The sequence below is a fragment of the Tursiops truncatus genome, chromosome 8, assembly GCF_011762595.2.
Source record: "Tursiops truncatus isolate mTurTru1 chromosome 8, mTurTru1.mat.Y, whole genome shotgun sequence".
Taxonomy (NCBI): Eukaryota; Metazoa; Chordata; class Mammalia; order Artiodactyla; family Delphinidae; genus Tursiops; species Tursiops truncatus.
The window spans coordinates 5233476-5251130 of NC_047041.1; the positions used below are offsets into that span (position 1 = coordinate 5233476).

The 17655-nt window shown below is 36.2% G+C and overlaps 1 protein-coding gene across 5 annotated transcripts in view; it reads left to right on the plus strand.

The window, feature by feature from the left end:
* ARHGAP32 (Rho GTPase activating protein 32) overlaps positions 1 to 17655 on the plus strand; it is a 267538-nt gene that overhangs the window by 90893 nt on the left and 158990 nt on the right. The gene's annotated exons all lie outside the window — the stretch shown is intronic.

Here is a 17655-nt window from a genome sequence, read left to right on the forward strand (position 1 = left end):
TATTTTCATCAGATCTTGTCTTTATGTTTAGTGTTCAAAGAGTCTTTCCTTTCTCAAGTTAAAGGATTTCTTTACAGATTTTATTTTTAAAGTCTAGGTTAAATGACAGAAGAGATTGAATATTAGGAACTCTTGATAACCCACACTAAATTTGTTAATCAGTGGTTAAAATGAATAAGAAGTATGTTTTACATTTTAAAGAATAATTCAGTGTTCAAAGGATGAAAATGAACTATTTTATTAGCATATGAAATTCTTTTTTTTGTGTCAGCCTTCTCATTCTCTCCATAGTTTTATTTTAACCTTTCTTTTTTTTTTAATATTTATTTATTTGGCTGCTCCAGGTCTTAGTTGCGGCACACGGGATCTTTTAGTTGCAGCATGCAGGCTCTTAGTTGTGGCATGCTGGATCTAGTTCCCTGACCAGGGATTGAACCTGGGCCTTCTGCATTGGGAGCTCAGAGTCTTAACTGCTGGACCATGAGGGAAGTCCCTAGCCTTTCTTATTTGAGTAAGCTACTTCTCTCCCAAGGTGTGCTGATGCGTCACATATTGCATAGTTTTAAATATGGTCAGTGTGTCATGAACAATTAGTAGGAATGAGGTATTTATTATGTTTGTGTTAAAACTGGCCTGGTGTTAAAATTGTGGAAGTTATTTTGACGTATTTGTCAAAGGAAGAAACAACCTGGACTTTGTTGTTGTGATAGATTTGGTACTGTGATCCTCCATTTACTTATGAGGCAACAGGAGGCTGTCTGGGATTTTTGTTTGTTTGTTTGTTTTGTTTTTTTGCGGTACGCGGACCTCTCACTGTTGTGACCTCTCCCCTTGCGGAGCACAGGCTCCGGACGCGCAGGCTCAGCGACCATGGCTCACGGGCCCAGCCGCTCCGCGGCATGTGGGATCTTCCCGGACCAGGGCACGAACCCGTGTCCCATGCGTCGGCAGGCGGACTCTCAACCACTGCGCCACCAGGGAAGCCCTGGGATTTTCTTTTGACATTTCAGTTTAAAAGCAAATCTGTGTAAGATTGAGCTTTTCTTTTCCTTAGGACTATGTGACCATGTTTTCATCCTGAGAAACTGAGCTAGTGTATGCATTGTTTTAGGAAACTGTGGTACTTTAGAGCATTTGTCTGTTTACAATATTATTTCATAGCTGAATGTCACCATGACTCTCCCAAACCAAATATGTCTTTGAGATTTGATCTTATTTTATTTATAAGTGCAACAAAGAGATCAAGGTAAGGCCACATTCCATGTAGTGTTTCTCACCTCTTCAGCAGTCAGACATAAGGAAATGTGGCAACAGAGTGCTTGCACAATGTTCACAGTGGCTTTCCAGCTGAAACGCCTTGCAGAAAAAAGTGTGTGTGGGTGTCGAAGGTGGTGAGGGGTGGATAGTGGGAGTTGCAGCTGTAACCTTGGGAGAATCAGTTATAGATTCAGTGCTGTATATGAGAGTTGTTTCTGTAAAGTCAATTTGATAGTTAAAAATATATATAGAAAAGTTTTATGTGTTTCTTTAAAATCTGTGCTAATACACGTTAACCAAACTGTCATTATGGTTACATACTCATTAATTTCCATGCATGCACACACACAGAATAAGGGCAGAAGATTGAGTGCTCTTCTTTTTCTCTGAATAGCTTCTGAGCTGGGTTTTAAATTCATTCTTAAAAGAATAGCACTGTGTCATTTGAGGCACCATGGCTAAGAGGGTAAAGTCATAGCTACCTGAAGTGTAGGTTTCTGGTGCTGCCAGTCATCGTCTGCTTTAGGAGGAGGTACTCACAGAGGAGCACTATGTCCAGTAGCTTTTGGAATAACTTTTATTTTTGGACTTGGTTGGAGTAAGGGGTAACTTTTCTTACGTTATAGCTCTGTGGGAAGTTGGTCAGTCTCCCTTCATGGCAGTAGTTCTAACCTGCCTACCCCTGACTCACAAATCTCTCATTTTCTGATTTCTCATTTTGTAAAGTTAATATCAATCATACCATTACGGTAAAAGAGTTCTTAGACTAGAATATTTCAAGATCCCCAGAGTCCTTAGAGTAGAATAGTCCTTAGGGATCATTAGAAGAATGCTGCTGTAAATATGAAAGGGGAATATAAGGCAGAAAGGAAAAACAAAAATGTTTTAATTCTTTTAAGAGAGAAAAATTTATTTAGGAGTTCTATGCAGTGTACTAAGCCAAATATGATATAGTACATCAGCTACATGTTTATTAATCCTGTAAAGTAGGTATTATTATTTTCTATCTTCCAGATGCAGAAATTGTAGCTCAGAAAGCCACATACACCATGTTGTCAGTATATGGTAGAGCAAAATCTTGAACCCCAGTGTAACTGATGTTAAAAGTAAAAGACTTCAGTTTTATAAAAAATTTTGATGTATCTGCTGCTAAATGTTATTTTCTAGTAAGTAATAACTTTTAAGGGGCTACAGCTTATTTCTCAGTTCTGAAATTCCTTCTCTGAGGAGTTTTTGAGCACCAGTGATGTATAAATTATGCAGCCAACATAAAAGTGAAGTAGTGCATACAGTAATGTGACCTTGTAAAAATATGACCTTGAGGACACCTGGGAATTATTACTAACTCACAATCATGAGAGGTTCTAGTTCTTTGGCATTTGAGAGTAGAAATGTTTATCATATGATCTTGTTTAATGTTTTCTGGTATCTCATTGTTGGCAGATTCATAGCTTAGTATGTATGACAAACAATGACATATAGTTTGAAATGTTTACGGAGATAGTGCATAATTAAACCACATTTCTAGAACTTGTATACCTTTAAAATTAAGAGTCTACAGATGCCCAGATCTCTCAGTCAGATCTTCACTTGTATCTCCATTATAAGACAATTGATTTTAAGTGAGAAGAGAAGCTTCTGATTTTAGTTAAACCAGATAATTTGGTGTACATATTTTAATTTTTCTGCAATGTATTTATTAGTTTATAGCATCATAGAACTAATGATAATGGCTCATGCATTTGATTGGTTGGTTGGTTGCTTGCTTTATTCATTCTCTGCCTTATTTGAAATGAGGCCATGAGTTAGAAGATACTGCAGCAGTCCCACTAGGTAACAAGGGCTTGGAATATGGTATTTCTTCTAGGTTCTTGCATTTCTTTCAGATCTAGGATGGCTATTTTAATGGCTAAATTCCTCTGGAAGCCCATAAAGCTATTTCACAATTCTCTGCTTTTAATACCCTGACTGTTATTTTGTCTTCTATAGAAATTCCTCATTTTAGGATTCCCAGGATACAGAGGTAGCATTAACAGCTTACCAGTGACAGATATATCAGTATCACACCCAGGCCTATTTTATACTCTGTGACTTTTCATAGTCATCACACCCTTAATTATCTGTTATGTACAATACCAAAAAGATGTGTATTTTGCATTATAAAAAAAAGATGTTTCTATTACTGTGTAACTTTGGTTGTGTGATCTGGAGTATAGTTTAGCCCCTAAAATATTCTTTCAATATGAAATATAACTATCACCCAATACACTCTCATTAGTGTTACAAAAAAATAATAAATTTAATGATAATCAGCAGAGTCTGATGTGAACATTGCTTAATCTCAGAAAATTTTATTCAGTATTGGAGTCTAGCCATTAGGCTGTCTTTGTAATTAACCATGAAGCATGCTCCTACAAGACTTTCTTGGTATTTCACTAATTAAACTCTTTGGGATGGAATCCAAGGTATGTTTGTCTGTGTGAGTTTTATGATGTACAAGAAGGGGCTTAGAGCACAGAAACTGTATAAAACTATGTAGAAGTTCCTGGTTATTAAGTTGTTTATTTAAAGTTAAAATTTTAACTTTCTTTCTATTTCTCCTTAAGCTTTGGATTCAACTTAACATTAAACCCTTGTAAACATTCAATTGCATGTTCAAATTTAGTAAATGAAAATCCCTGAAACACTTAAAGCTCTGTTTATAAATGTAATATAGTCAATTTCATTTTTTTAAAAAAAAATACATAAAGTGACAAACCTGCGAAGATTACAATCAGAACAAGCAAAACCTTTCTAGATAACTTAATTTTAGAAGTTCTGCTATGCTTTTACTTTCCATTAGTGATTAGCTTCCCTTTTCCATGCTCTCATATGCAGATATGCATTTTCTCTATTATAATTTGCAAATCAAACAGTTTCTTTAACTTAGGTAGGCTGTTTTTTCCCCTCTTGGTGCTCTCTTTTCTTCCCTATTTCCCTTCCTTTTAAGGTAAGGTCTTTAGATACTTCTTTCAGTCCACTTCTCTCTGGATAAGACTTTTGGTACTCTTCTGTTTAACACCATTCTCCCCTCACCCCCAGGCCTAGTGTTTTGCTGTAATGGTTTTTTTTTTTTTTTTTTTTTGCGGTACGCGGGCTTCTCACTGTTGTGGCCTCTCCCACTGCGGAGCTCAGTGGCCATGGCTCACGGACCCAGCCGCTCCGCGGCATGTGGGATCTTCCCGGACCGGGGCACGAACCAGTGTCCCCTGCATCGGCAGGCGGACCCTCAACCACTGTGCCACCAGGGAAGCCCAATGTTGTTCTTTTTCTTTTCCTTTGTAGGCAACTTATTCTTTCTGAATGCTTGTAGGATTTTCTTTTTATTTGTAGTTATGTGTATTTTGTCATCCAGTCTTCAGCTTGGAGCTCAGTGACTTTCAATCTACAGATTCAAGTCTTCATATTAGGAAAGATTTTTTAATGTTATCCATTATTAAGTATTACCTCTTTTATCTGTAATAATTTTCTCCTTGTGGGATCTATTTATTGCATATTTGGTCTCCTTAATCTTTTTTTCATGATGTATTTATCTTTACATTTTGATTTTGTGATTTGAGGTATTTCTTGTACTTGTTCTTTAGGCCAGGGGTCCCCAACCCCCAGGCCGTGGACCGTTAGGTACTGGTCCATGGCTTGTGAGGAACCGGGCCGCACCGCAGGAGGTGAGCATGCTAGTGCGTGAATGAGCGAAGCTTCATCTGTCGCTCCCCACTGTTCGCATTACGGCCTGAACCATCCCCCCCGCCCCCTCCGCCTGCCCCGTCCCCACCCGTGGAAAAATTGTCTTCCATGAAACTGGTCCCTGGTGCCAAAAAGGTTGGGGACCGCTTCTTTAGACCACTGATTTCATCCTTTTCTTTAATCTTTCAGATTCAATTTGAGTAGAGAAGTAATTTCTAAGCATTCTTCTTCACGTATAGATATAACATATCCACTGACATAATATTTATACAGTGATAAATTTAGATTATTGTCTTTCTTCTTCAGCTTTGAAGCTTGATTCATTCAATGTACGTGTTCTGTTTGTTCTGACTGAACAGAATTGAAGATTTTACTGCTAAGCTAAATACTGCCCTTCTTTGTTTCCTCCCACTACAGTGTTTTCTCCAGCAGTCCCATGATGTGTATAGCTTCTGCCTTCTCTTAGGTGCAAACACCCACATTAGGAGCCCTAGTCCTTCTAATTGATTGTTACATTTATTTACAGAGTAATTTTCCAGTTTTTGCTAATTCCTTGGGGCCAAGTACCTCTTTTGTTGTGGAGAGAAGTGGGAGTGTAGCCCCCTTGACCCTCTGTTTTTCTCTGCCGGTTTACCAGTCAGTATGATCCCATTTGCTTTTTTGTCTTCCAGAAGTTGATCGAGATTTCTGGCCTGCTGATCCCACCCATATTAATCTCTTAAGGAGTTATTTCCTTTTATTTGGGTTACTGGCTTTTCAGAGACTTGGAGAAGGAGAGCTCTGTTTCTCAACATATATGCAGTCTTGAATTGGAAGTCCACTGGTAGTTATTTTCATGGCTTTTGAGAGGAAACTTCTGAAGGGGGCATTCAGTGAGGCAGAATCTTGGTGTCTGTCACCTAGTCTAGTGGGTCTCTAGAGGTGAGAATGGCTTGTTTTAGTGTCCTCTTCAGGCTGGGAAGTGGGAACTTCTAGGAGAAAATGGTCTATCTCATCTGGAGTGACTGAGGTGTACTAATATATTTCAGTTTTCCCATCTGCAAAATAAGGCTAATAACAGTGTATCAAACAGTAACCAGTTAAAAGATATAATGGAAGAAAAGGTGCCATTTTTAAGAGCACCAAAGAAGATAAAATACTCAGAAATAAACTTAATAAGGAACTCTAAAACCTATATGAAGAAAATTTAAAATATCACTGAAGGACATAAAAGACGTTTGGAACAATTGAAAAGATATACCTTGTTCATAACAAAATATTCAACATCATAAAGATGTCAGTTTATTATAAATTTAATGTGATAATAAGAATCCTTGTAAAAACCTAGGTAAATTGGTTTTGAAAGAAATTGACCTTGACCAAATAATTTAGCAAAGAAACTTTGGGGAAAAGAAAAAAGCAAGGATGTTGGATAGAGGATTAGTGTGAGCAGACATTGCTATAAAGTGTCAGTAGTTAAAAACTTGTGGTACTGGTATGAATAGAGGGCATAAGGGAGTAAAATGGAAAGCCTGGAAATACACCCTAATACATAGGAAGATATGGCAAAGATGGCTTCTCAAAAACCAACAGAGACATTATGTTTGTTTTTTTAAAATTAATTTACTTTTGGCTGCGTTGGGTCTTCATTGCTGTGTGTGGGCTTTCTGTAGTTGCGACAAGTGGGGGCTACTCTTCGTTGTGGTGCGTGGGCTTCTTGTTGTAGTGGCTTCTCTTGTTGCGAAGCATGGGCTCTAGGCGCATGGGCTTCAGTAGTTGTGGCACGTGGGCTAAGTAGTTGTGGCTCAGGGGCTTAGTTGCTCTGTGGCATGTAGGATCTTCCCAGAACAGGGCTCGAACCCGTGTCCCCTGCATTGGCAAGCAGATTCTTAACCACTGGGCCACCAGCAAAGTATTGAGGAAAAACTTTGGGGGAAACTGCATATGCATCTGTGGAAAATAAAATTGGAGATCTGCCTCATACCAGGGATAATTTCCAAATGGTTGAAGATATAATATATTATATTATATAATATATATATATTATATATATTATATATATTATATATTATAATATATTATATAATATAATTATATAATATATATATTATAATTATATAATATAATATATATAATTATATATTATTATATATATATTATATATATAATATATATATAATATATATATAATATATTATATATATTATATATATAATATATATAATATATATATAATATATATATAATATATATATATAATTTATATATATAATTATATATATAATATATAATTATATTATATATATAATTATATTATATATATTATATATATTATATATTATATATATATTATATATAATTTATATATATAATTATATATATAATATATAATTATATTATATATAATTATATTATATATATATTATATATATTATATATTATATATATATTATATATATATTATATATATAATTATATATATAATATATAATTATATTATATATATAATTATATTATATAATTATATATAATTAATATATATATTATATATATTATATAATTATATATATATAATTATATATATATAAAATATATATTATATAATTATATATAATTATATAATATAATTATATATATAATATAATTATATAATATATTATATATATTATAATATATTAAAGGAAACCATGAAATATTCAAAAGAAAACATGGAAAATTAAAAAAAAATTGTTTTAGATGAGGAAAGGCATTTTGAACTGACTTAAAATGCAAAACTCCCCATAGAGCTCCATCAGCTTCCGGTCCTTCAGGAAGTCTAAGCTCTGCTCTGAGTCTGACGTGGCCAACTGCAGGGAGCTTTGCAACCCGTTGGTACCAAACCACACCCCTCAAACATCTGTGTGCCTGACAGGGTCTTGATGCTCCGGCTGGGTGTCAGGCCTGAGCCTCTGAGGTGGGAGAACTGAGTTCAGGACACTGGACCAACAAAGACCTCCTGGCCCCACGTAATATCAATTGGCGAGAGTTCTCCCAGAGATCTCCATCTCAACGCTAAGACCCAGCTCCACTCAACGACAAGCATGCTCCAGTGCTGGACACCCCATGCCAAACAACCAGCGAGACAGGAACACAACCCCACCCATTAACAGAGAGGCTGCCTAAAATCATAAGAAGTTCACAGACACCCCGAAAAACACCACCGGATGTGGTCCTGCCCACCAGAAAGACAAGATCGAGCCTCATCCACCAGAACACAGGCACCAGTCCCCTCCACCAGGAAGCCTACACAACCCACTGAAGCAACCTTACCCACTGGGGGCAGACACCAAAAACAGCGGGAACTACGAACCTGCAGCCTGTGAAAAGGAGACCCCAAACACAGTAAGATAAGCAAAATGAGAAGACAGAGAAATACAGAGCAGATGAAGGAGCAAGGTAAAAACCAACCAGACCAAACAAATAAAGAGGAAATAGGCAGTCTACCTGAAAAAGAATTCCGAGTAATGATAGTAAAGATCCAAAATCTTGGAAATAGAATGGAGAAAATTCAAGAAACGTTTAACAAGGACCTAGAAGAACTAAAGATCAAACAAACAATGATGAACAACACGGTAAGTGAAATTAAAAATTCTCTAGAAGGAATCAATAGCAGAATAACCGAGGCAGAAGAACGGGTAAGTGACCGGAAAGGTAAAATAGTGGAAATAACTACCACAGAGCAGAATAAAGAAAAAAGCATGAAAAGAATTGAGGACAGTCTCAGAGAGCTCTGGGACAGCAAAAAGTACCAACTTTCGAATTATAGGGGTCCCAGAAGAAGAAGAGAAAAAGAAAGGGACTGAGAAAATATTTGAAGAGATTATAGTTGGAAACATTCCTACTATGGGAAAGGAAATAATCAAGTCCAGGATGCGCAGAGAGTCCCATACAGGAGAAATCCAAGGAGAAACACGCCAAGACACGTATTAATCAAACTATCAAAAATTAAGTACAAAGAAAATATATTAAAAGCAACAAGGCAAAAGCAACAAATAACATACAAGGGAATCCCCATAAGGTTAACAGCTGATCTTTCAGCAGAAACTCTGCAAGCCAGAAGAGGGTGGCAGGACGTATTTAAAGTGATGAAAGGGAAGAACCTACAACCAAGATTACTCTACCCAGCAAGGATCTCATTCAGATTTGACAGAGAAATTTAAACCTTTAAAGACAAGCAAAAGCTAAGAGAATTCAGTGCCACCAAACCAGCTTTACAACAACTGCTAAAGGAGCTTCTCTAGGCAGGAAACACAAGAGAAGGAAAACACCTACAATAACAAACCCAAAACAATTAAGAAAATGGTAATAGGAATATACATATCGATAATTACCTTAAATGTAAATGGATTAAATTTACTCCAATCAAAAGACACAGACTGGCTGAACGGATACAAAACAAGACCCATATATATGCTGTCTACAGGAGACCCACTTCAGACCTAGGAACACATACAGTCTGAAAGTGAGGCGATGGAAAAAGATATTCCATGCAAATGGAAATTAAAAGAAAGGTGGAGTAGCAATTCTCATATCAGACAAAATAGACCTACAAAAAAGACTATTACAAGAGACAAAGAAGGACACTACATAATGTTCAAGGGATCAATCCAGGTAGAAGATAGAACAATTGTAAATATTTATGCACCCAGCATAGGAGCATCTCAATACATAAGGCAAATGCTAACAACCATAAAAGGGGATATCGACAGTAACACAATAATAGTAGGTGACTTTAACACCCCACGTTCACCAATGGACAGGTCATCAAAATGACAATAAATACGGAAACAAAAGGTTTAAATGACACGTTAAACAAGATGGTCTTAATTGATATTTATAGGGCATTCCATCCAAAAACAACACAATACACTTTGTTCTCAAGTGCTCATGGAACATTCTCCAGGATAGATCATATCGTGGGTCACAAGTCAGCCTTGGTAAATTTAAGAAAACTGAAATTGTATTTTTTTCCAACACAATGCTATGAGACTAGATCTCAATTACAGGAAAAAATTTGTAAAAAATACAAACACATTGAGGCTAAACAATACACTACTGAGTAACCAAGAGATCACTGAAGAAATCAAAGAGGAAATCAAAAAATACCTAGAAACAAATGACAGTGAAAACACAATGACCTAAAACCTATGGGATACAGCAAAAGCAGTTCTAAGAGGGAAGCTATAGCAATACAAACCTACCTCAAGAAACAAGAAACATCTCAAATAAACAACCTAACTTTACACTTAAATCAATTACACAAAGAAGAACAAAAATACCCAAAAGTTAGCAGAAGGAAAGAAATCATAAAAATCAGATTAGAAATAAATGAAAGAGAAATGAAGGAAACGATAGCAAAGATCAATAAAACTAAAAGCTTGTTCTCTGAGAAGATAAACAAAATTGATAAACCAGTAGCCAGACTCATAAGACAAAAGGGAGAAGATTCAAATTAACAGAATTAGAAATGATAAAGCAGAAGTAACAAGTGACACTGCAGAAATACAAAGGATTATGAGAGATTACTACAAGCAACTATATGCCAATAAAATGGACAACCTGGAAGAAATGGACAAATTCTAAGCAAAGCACAACCTTCTGAGACTGAACCAGGAAGAAACAGAAAATACAAACAGTCACAGGCACTGAAATTGAAACTGTGATTAAAAATCTTCCAACAAACAAAAGCCCAGGACCAGATGACTTCACAGACGAATTCTATTAAACATTTAGAGAAGAGCTAATCCCTATCCTTCTCAAACTCTTCCAAAATACAGCAGAGGGAGGAACACTCCCAAACTCATTCTACAAGGCTACCATCACCCTGATACCAAAACCAGACAAAGATGTCACAAAGAAAGAAAACTACAGGCGAATATCACTGATGAACATAGATTCAAAAATCGTCAACAAAATGCTAGCAAACAGAATCCAGCAGCACATTAAAAGGATCATACACCATGGTCAAGTGGGGTTTATCCCAGGAATGCAAGGATTCTTCACTATATGCAAATCAATCAATGTGATACACCATATTAACAAATTGAAGGATAAAAACCATATGATAATCTCAATAGATGCAGAAAAAACTTTCTACAAAATTCGACACCCATTTATGATAAAAACCCTCCAGGAAGTAGGCATAGAGGGAACTTTCCTCAACATAATAAAGGCCATATATGACAAACTCACAGCCAGCGTCGTTCTGAATGGTGAAAAACAAACCATTTCCACTAAGATCAGGAACAAGACAAGGTTTTCCACTCTCACTGCTATTGTTCAACATAGTTTTGGAAGTTTTAGCCCCAGCAATCAGAGACAAAAAAGAAATAAAAGGAATCCAAATTGGAAAATAAGAAGTAAAAGTGTCACTGTTTGTGCATGACATGATACTATACATAGAGAACCCTAAAGATGCTACCAGAAAACTACTAGAGCTAATCAATGAATTTGGTAAAGTAGCAGGATACAAAATTAATGCACAGAAATCGCTTGCATTCCTATACTCTAATGATGAAAAATCTGAAAGAAACTAAGGAAACACTCCCATTTACCGTTGCAATGGAAAGAATAAAATACCTAGGAATAAACCTACCGAAGGAGATAAAAGACTTGTATGCAGAAAACTATAAGACACTGATGAAAGAAATTAAAAATGATACAGACAGATGGAGAGATATATCATGTTCTTGGATCAGAAGAATCAACATTGTGAAGATGACTATACTAAAAGCAATCTACAGATTCAGTGCAATCCCTATCAAACTACCAATGGCATTTTTCACAGAATTAAACAAAAAATTTCACAATTTGTGAAAAAGACCCTGAATAGCCAAAGCAATCTTGAGAAAGGAAAATGGAGCTGGAGGAATCAGGCTCCCTGACTTCAGACTATACTACAAACCTACAGTAATCAAGACAGTATGGTACTGGTACAAAAACAGAAATATAGATAAATGGAAGAGGATAGAAAGCCCAGAGATAAACCCATGCATATATGGTCACCTTATCTTTGATAAAGGAGGCAAGAATATACAATGGAGAAAAGACAGCCTCCTTAATAAGTGGTGCTGGGAAAACTGGTCAGCTACATGTAAAAGAATGAAATTAGAACACTTCCTAAAGCCATACATAAAAATAAACTCAAAATGGATTAAAGACCTAAATGTAAGGCCAGACACTATAAAACTCTTAGAGGAAAACATAGGCAGAATACTCTATGACATAAATCACAGCAAGATCCTTTTTGACCCCCCTCCTAGGGAAATGGAAATAAAAACAAAGATAAACAAGTGGGACCTGATGGAACTTAAAAGCTTTTGCACAGCAAAGAAAACCATAAACAAGACCAAATGACAACCCTCAGCATGGGAGAAAATATTTGCAAAGGAATTAACGGACAAAGGATTAACCTCCAAAATATACAAGCATCTCATGCAGCTCAACATCAAAAAAACAATGCAATCCAAAAATGGGCAGAAGACCTAAATAGATATTTCTCCAAAGAAGTTATACAGATTGACAACAAACACATGAAAGAATGCTCAACATTAGTAATCATTAGAGAAATGCAAATCAAAACTACACTGAGGTATCACCTCACACTGGTCAGAATGGCCATCGTCAAAAAATCTACAAACAATAAATGCTGGAGAGGGTGTGGAGAAAAGAGGACCCTCCTGCACTGTTGGTGGGAATGTAAATTGATACAGCCACTATGGAGGTTCCTTGAAAAACTAAAAATAGAACTACCAAACGACCCAGCAATCCTACTACTGGGCATATACCCTGAGAAAACCATAATTCAAAAAGAGTCATGTACCACAGTGTTTATTGCAGCACTATTTACAATAGCCGGGACATGGAAGCAACCTACGTGTCTATCGACAGGTGAATGGATAAAGAAGATGTGGCACATATATACAATGGAATATTACTCAGCCATAAAAAGAAATGAGATTGAGTTATTTGTAGTGAGGGGTATGGACCTAGAGTCTGTCATATAGAGTGAAGTAAGTCAGAAAGAGAAAAACAAATACTGTATGCTAACATATATGTATGGAATCTAAAAAAAAAAAAAAAAGGTTCTGAAGAACCTAGGGATAAGACAGGAATAAAGACGCAGACGTAGAGAATGGATTTGAGGACACAGGGAGCGGGAAGGGTAAGTTGGGATGAAGTGAGAGAGTGGCATGGACATATATACACTACCAAATGTAAAATAGCTAGTGGGAACAGCCACATAGCACAGGGAGATCAGCTTGGTGCTTTCTGTCCACCTAGAGGGGTGGAATAGGGAGGGTGTGAGGGAGACGCAAGAGGGAGGAGATGTGGGAATATATGAATATGTATGACTGATTCACTTTGTTATTCAGCAGCAGCTAGCACAACAGTGTAAAGCAATTATACTCCAATAAAGATGTTAAAAAAATGCAAAACTCCTAAAAGAAAGGGTTCTGAAATTCAACTACATAAAATATAAAACATCTGCATTATAGAAAACAATAAGCAAGGACCAATGACAGCCTTTAAAAAATACTTGGAATTCATAATACAAATGAAGAACTAATCTCTTTAGTATATAAAGAACTAAAAAGATATAAGAAAAAGACCAGGAACCGAACAGAAAAATGGGCTACTGTATAAAAAGAACTTTTTACACTGTGTTGTATTTGTCTTTCAGGTACACGTGAACATATATAAAAATGACATTTACAGATTTGTAGCATAGTTAGTAATAGCAAAAGATTGGAAATAATTCAAGAATTCATTAGTAGGGGATTGGTTCAGTAAATTATGGAATATCTACACAGTGGACTGTTACACAGTTATAAAAACAGTGAAGAAGCTCTTTATATACTGATATGGAAAGTTCCGCAGGAAATATTAGAGAACTGCACAAGGGTGTGCAAACATACTTTTTATGTAGAAAGTGGGGTGGAGTTGGAGGAATAAAACTGTTCTAATTTTTTGCGCAAAGAGTAGCATATTTACACATTGCTTTTTTACTTTGCTTTTTGTGGGTATATTCTTTAATATATATGCAAAAATTACATACATAAATATATATATTCTTAAAGTCTGGAAGAGTATATAAAGTGGGGAATTTAATGGGTAGGAATTGGGCAGACTGGAGACAGGGAAGGGAGGTAGATTTTTCGCTATATACCTTTTGATACTCTTTTGATTTTTGCATGATAAAGTTATACTTGCTAAGAATTATAGTATATCAGGCATTTCCAGTTGGAAATCACCAGAACTCGATTCCTCTGCCTTCAGTAATCCTCCATTCTGTTTTCACCACCAACATAGCTAACCCTGTTATTGTTAGAAGTTCAATTTCCTTATTTTCTGGGAATTCTAGGAATATTAGACATTTGTAAGCACTTAATAATCTGTATAAACGAACCGGAACAGAGCTCCAATATTTTAAGGTGCTTTGTAATCTAATTTATTAATATCCTCTGAAGGTAGGAAAATATATTACTCCCTATGATGACAGGTAATAACTCTTATCATTTACAGACACACACAGCCACCTTGTAGCTTCAGTTTTACAACGTAAACAGAGAACACCAAACTCACCAGTTTAGGTATATCTCAACGAGATGTTCTCTTTAGTAGAATTTAAATATATTCTTTCACAAACAGACAGACATAAATAGACTAAAACCCATTTCTCTGACAGAGAATAGGTGCCTTTCTCTATCTGTCAAATATCACCACATGGTCAGACCATAAGAAAACTTCCCAGTCATTTCCTATACCAATGGGGAGTAACTCACTGTCCACCAGTGTCACAGAACCATACCCAGCTGGGCAAAGTACCAGAAATAAACAAAAAACAAAGATTGGGGGATAAAAGGAAAGAAGTTCTATTGCTGCTTGGAATTCACTCCGGGGATCAAGGGAAGATATCCCTGGGAGCAAGCAGTCCCTTAGGCGATGTGTCACTTGGACTTTTCTGTGGAACTTCAACTCCGTCAAGTATGATTTTTCATGTTATTAACAAGAAACTCATAAAATATAAAGTGAGTGTATGTCAGAGATTCAAATAATTTTTTAATTAGGGAAGCAGCAAGATGGTAAGGCTAGTTCCCACAATTTGAAGAAAGTGTTATTCTCTCTTCTTTTTCCTTTTGATTGAAAATATCCAGGTTCAAGTCTGGAGATGTTTTACACAAAACTTAAATATAGCATTAGATTCTTTAGGTTTTATGGTTAGTAATCTTAACACTTTGTCCTTTCTGTTAGATATGCAGCTATAATTAATCACTTTAAGGGTAAAATTTGTCTATAATTTTAAAAGCATAGAAGAAAATAGTCAATTAAATAGATACTAAGTTTTTGTGGAGTTGATTCATTGTTACATGACACAAAACGTATATAAACAATTTTTATACCTTTTACGATAATGTGTAACATTTGCCAGTAATTTTTTTTTTTTAAAGAAGATGTTGGGGGTAGAAGTTTATTAATTAATTTATTTATTTTTGCTGTGTTGGGTCTTCGTTTCTGTGCGAGTGCTTTCTCTAGTTATGGCAAGCGGGGGCCACTCTTCATCGCGGTGTGTGGGCCTCTCACTATCGCGGCCTCTCTTGTTGTGGAGCACAGGCTCCAGACGCGCAGGCTCAGTAGTTGTGGATCACGGGCCCAGTTGCTCCGCGGCATGTGGGATCCTCCCAGACCAGGGCTCGAACCCGTGTCCCCTGCATTAGCAGGCAGATTCTCAACCACTGCGCCACCAGGGAAGCCCCCTACCAATAAATTCTTATTTTATACTTTTTTAAGGTATAACTTGCATATAAATAAACTCCACAGATCAGAAGAATGGAGCTTGAAGAACTTATAGAAATGTATACATTCATATACTCACAACACAATCAAATATAAATTATTCTCAGGACCCTACAAGACCCTTGCCCCTCCTATTCAGTACCTCTCCCAAAGGTAACCATTCTGACTTCTGTCACAATAGATTAGTTTTGCCTGTGCTCTAATACTATTCTTCTGTGTAATATTATATGGAAGATAGTACAAATTATTTATCTATTGTATTTTTGGTGGGATTTTTTGGTCTTAATAAATAATTGTATGATACGGGTATATATAAATACATTCTATTTTTGCATTTGACCTTATATTCTCTGATCTTGCTAAATTATTTTATTAGGATTGTTTTTAGAGTCTGTTAGATTGTTTACATACTGTATCATTTTCAAATATGAGAATTTTATTTTTTCTGTTCTAATTTTTATACCTCTTATTTATTTTCCTTACCTTCTTAAATAAAACTGATTAAGAGGGACTTCCCTGGTGGCGCAGTCGTTAAGAATCCGCCTGCCAGTGCAGGGGACATGGGTTCGAGCCCTGGTCCGGGAAGATCCTACATTTCGTGGAGCAGCTAAGCCCGTGCGCCACAACTACTGAGCCTGTGCTCTAGAGCCTGTGACTCACAACTACTGTAGCCCACGCGCCTAGAGCTCGTGCTCCGCAACAAGAGAAGCTGCTGCAATGAGAAGCCTGCACACCGCAACAAAGATAGCCCCTGCTTGCCGCAACTATAGAAAGCCTGCGCGCAGCAACAAAGACCCAACGCAGCCAAAAATAAATAAATAAATAAATAAAAACTGATTAAGATCTCAAGGACAATGTTGAATAGAAGACATTCTTGTCTTGTTCATGACCATTTTGACCATGCTTGTCAGCGGGAAAGCATCAGTTTTACCATTAAGTGTGATGCTAGGTGTGTGTGTTTGTGTGTGTTTGTGTGTGTTTTAATAATCCTCATCAAAACATACATGTATTTAAAAAATCATGAATAAGTATTAAATTTTACCTACTGAAATTATATGTTTTTATTCCTTTATTTTAATGATGTGGTCAGTTTATAGGGATTGATTTTAGAATATTAAAATAATTTGTAATTTGGACTGAAACTCACTTGTTCACTATCCATTTTGCTAATATTTTGTTTAGGAGTTCTGCAACTATGTTCATGATGTTGAACCATAATTTTTTTTTCTAGTAGTGTCTTTATCAGCTTGTTATGAAGGCTGTCCTGGCCTCATGGAACAGGTTGGTAGGTCTTCCTTTTACTTTTATGCTCTGGAAGAATGTATGTAAGGTTGTTATTATTTATTCCTTAAATGTTTGAAAGAATTCGCCAATGACTCCATTTGGGCTTGCAGTTTTCTTACAGATTCATTTTCTTTAATAGCTATAAGACTATTTAAATCTTTTGTTTCTTGTTTCAGTTTTGATAAGTTGTGTTCTTCAGGGAATTTGTTCATTTAAACTAAATTCTCAATATATTGGAATAGAGTTGTCGGTAGTATCCTCAGAGTCTTTTATTTTTATTTTTTAAAGTATTTATTTATTTATTTGGCTGTGGTGGGTCTTAGTTGCGGCAGGCAGGATCTTCGTTACCACGTGCAGAATCATCTTTGCAGCGTGTGGGATCTTTAGTTACCCATGCAAACTCTTACTTGCGGCATGTTGGGACTAGTTCCCTGACCAGGGATTGAACCCTGGGCCCCCTGCATTGGGAGCGCAGTGTCTTAGCCACTGGAACACCAAGGAAGTCCCTCTCAGAATCTTTTTTAATGTCGGCAGTCTTCTAGTTATATCTCCATTTTCATTCTTTATATTTGTGTT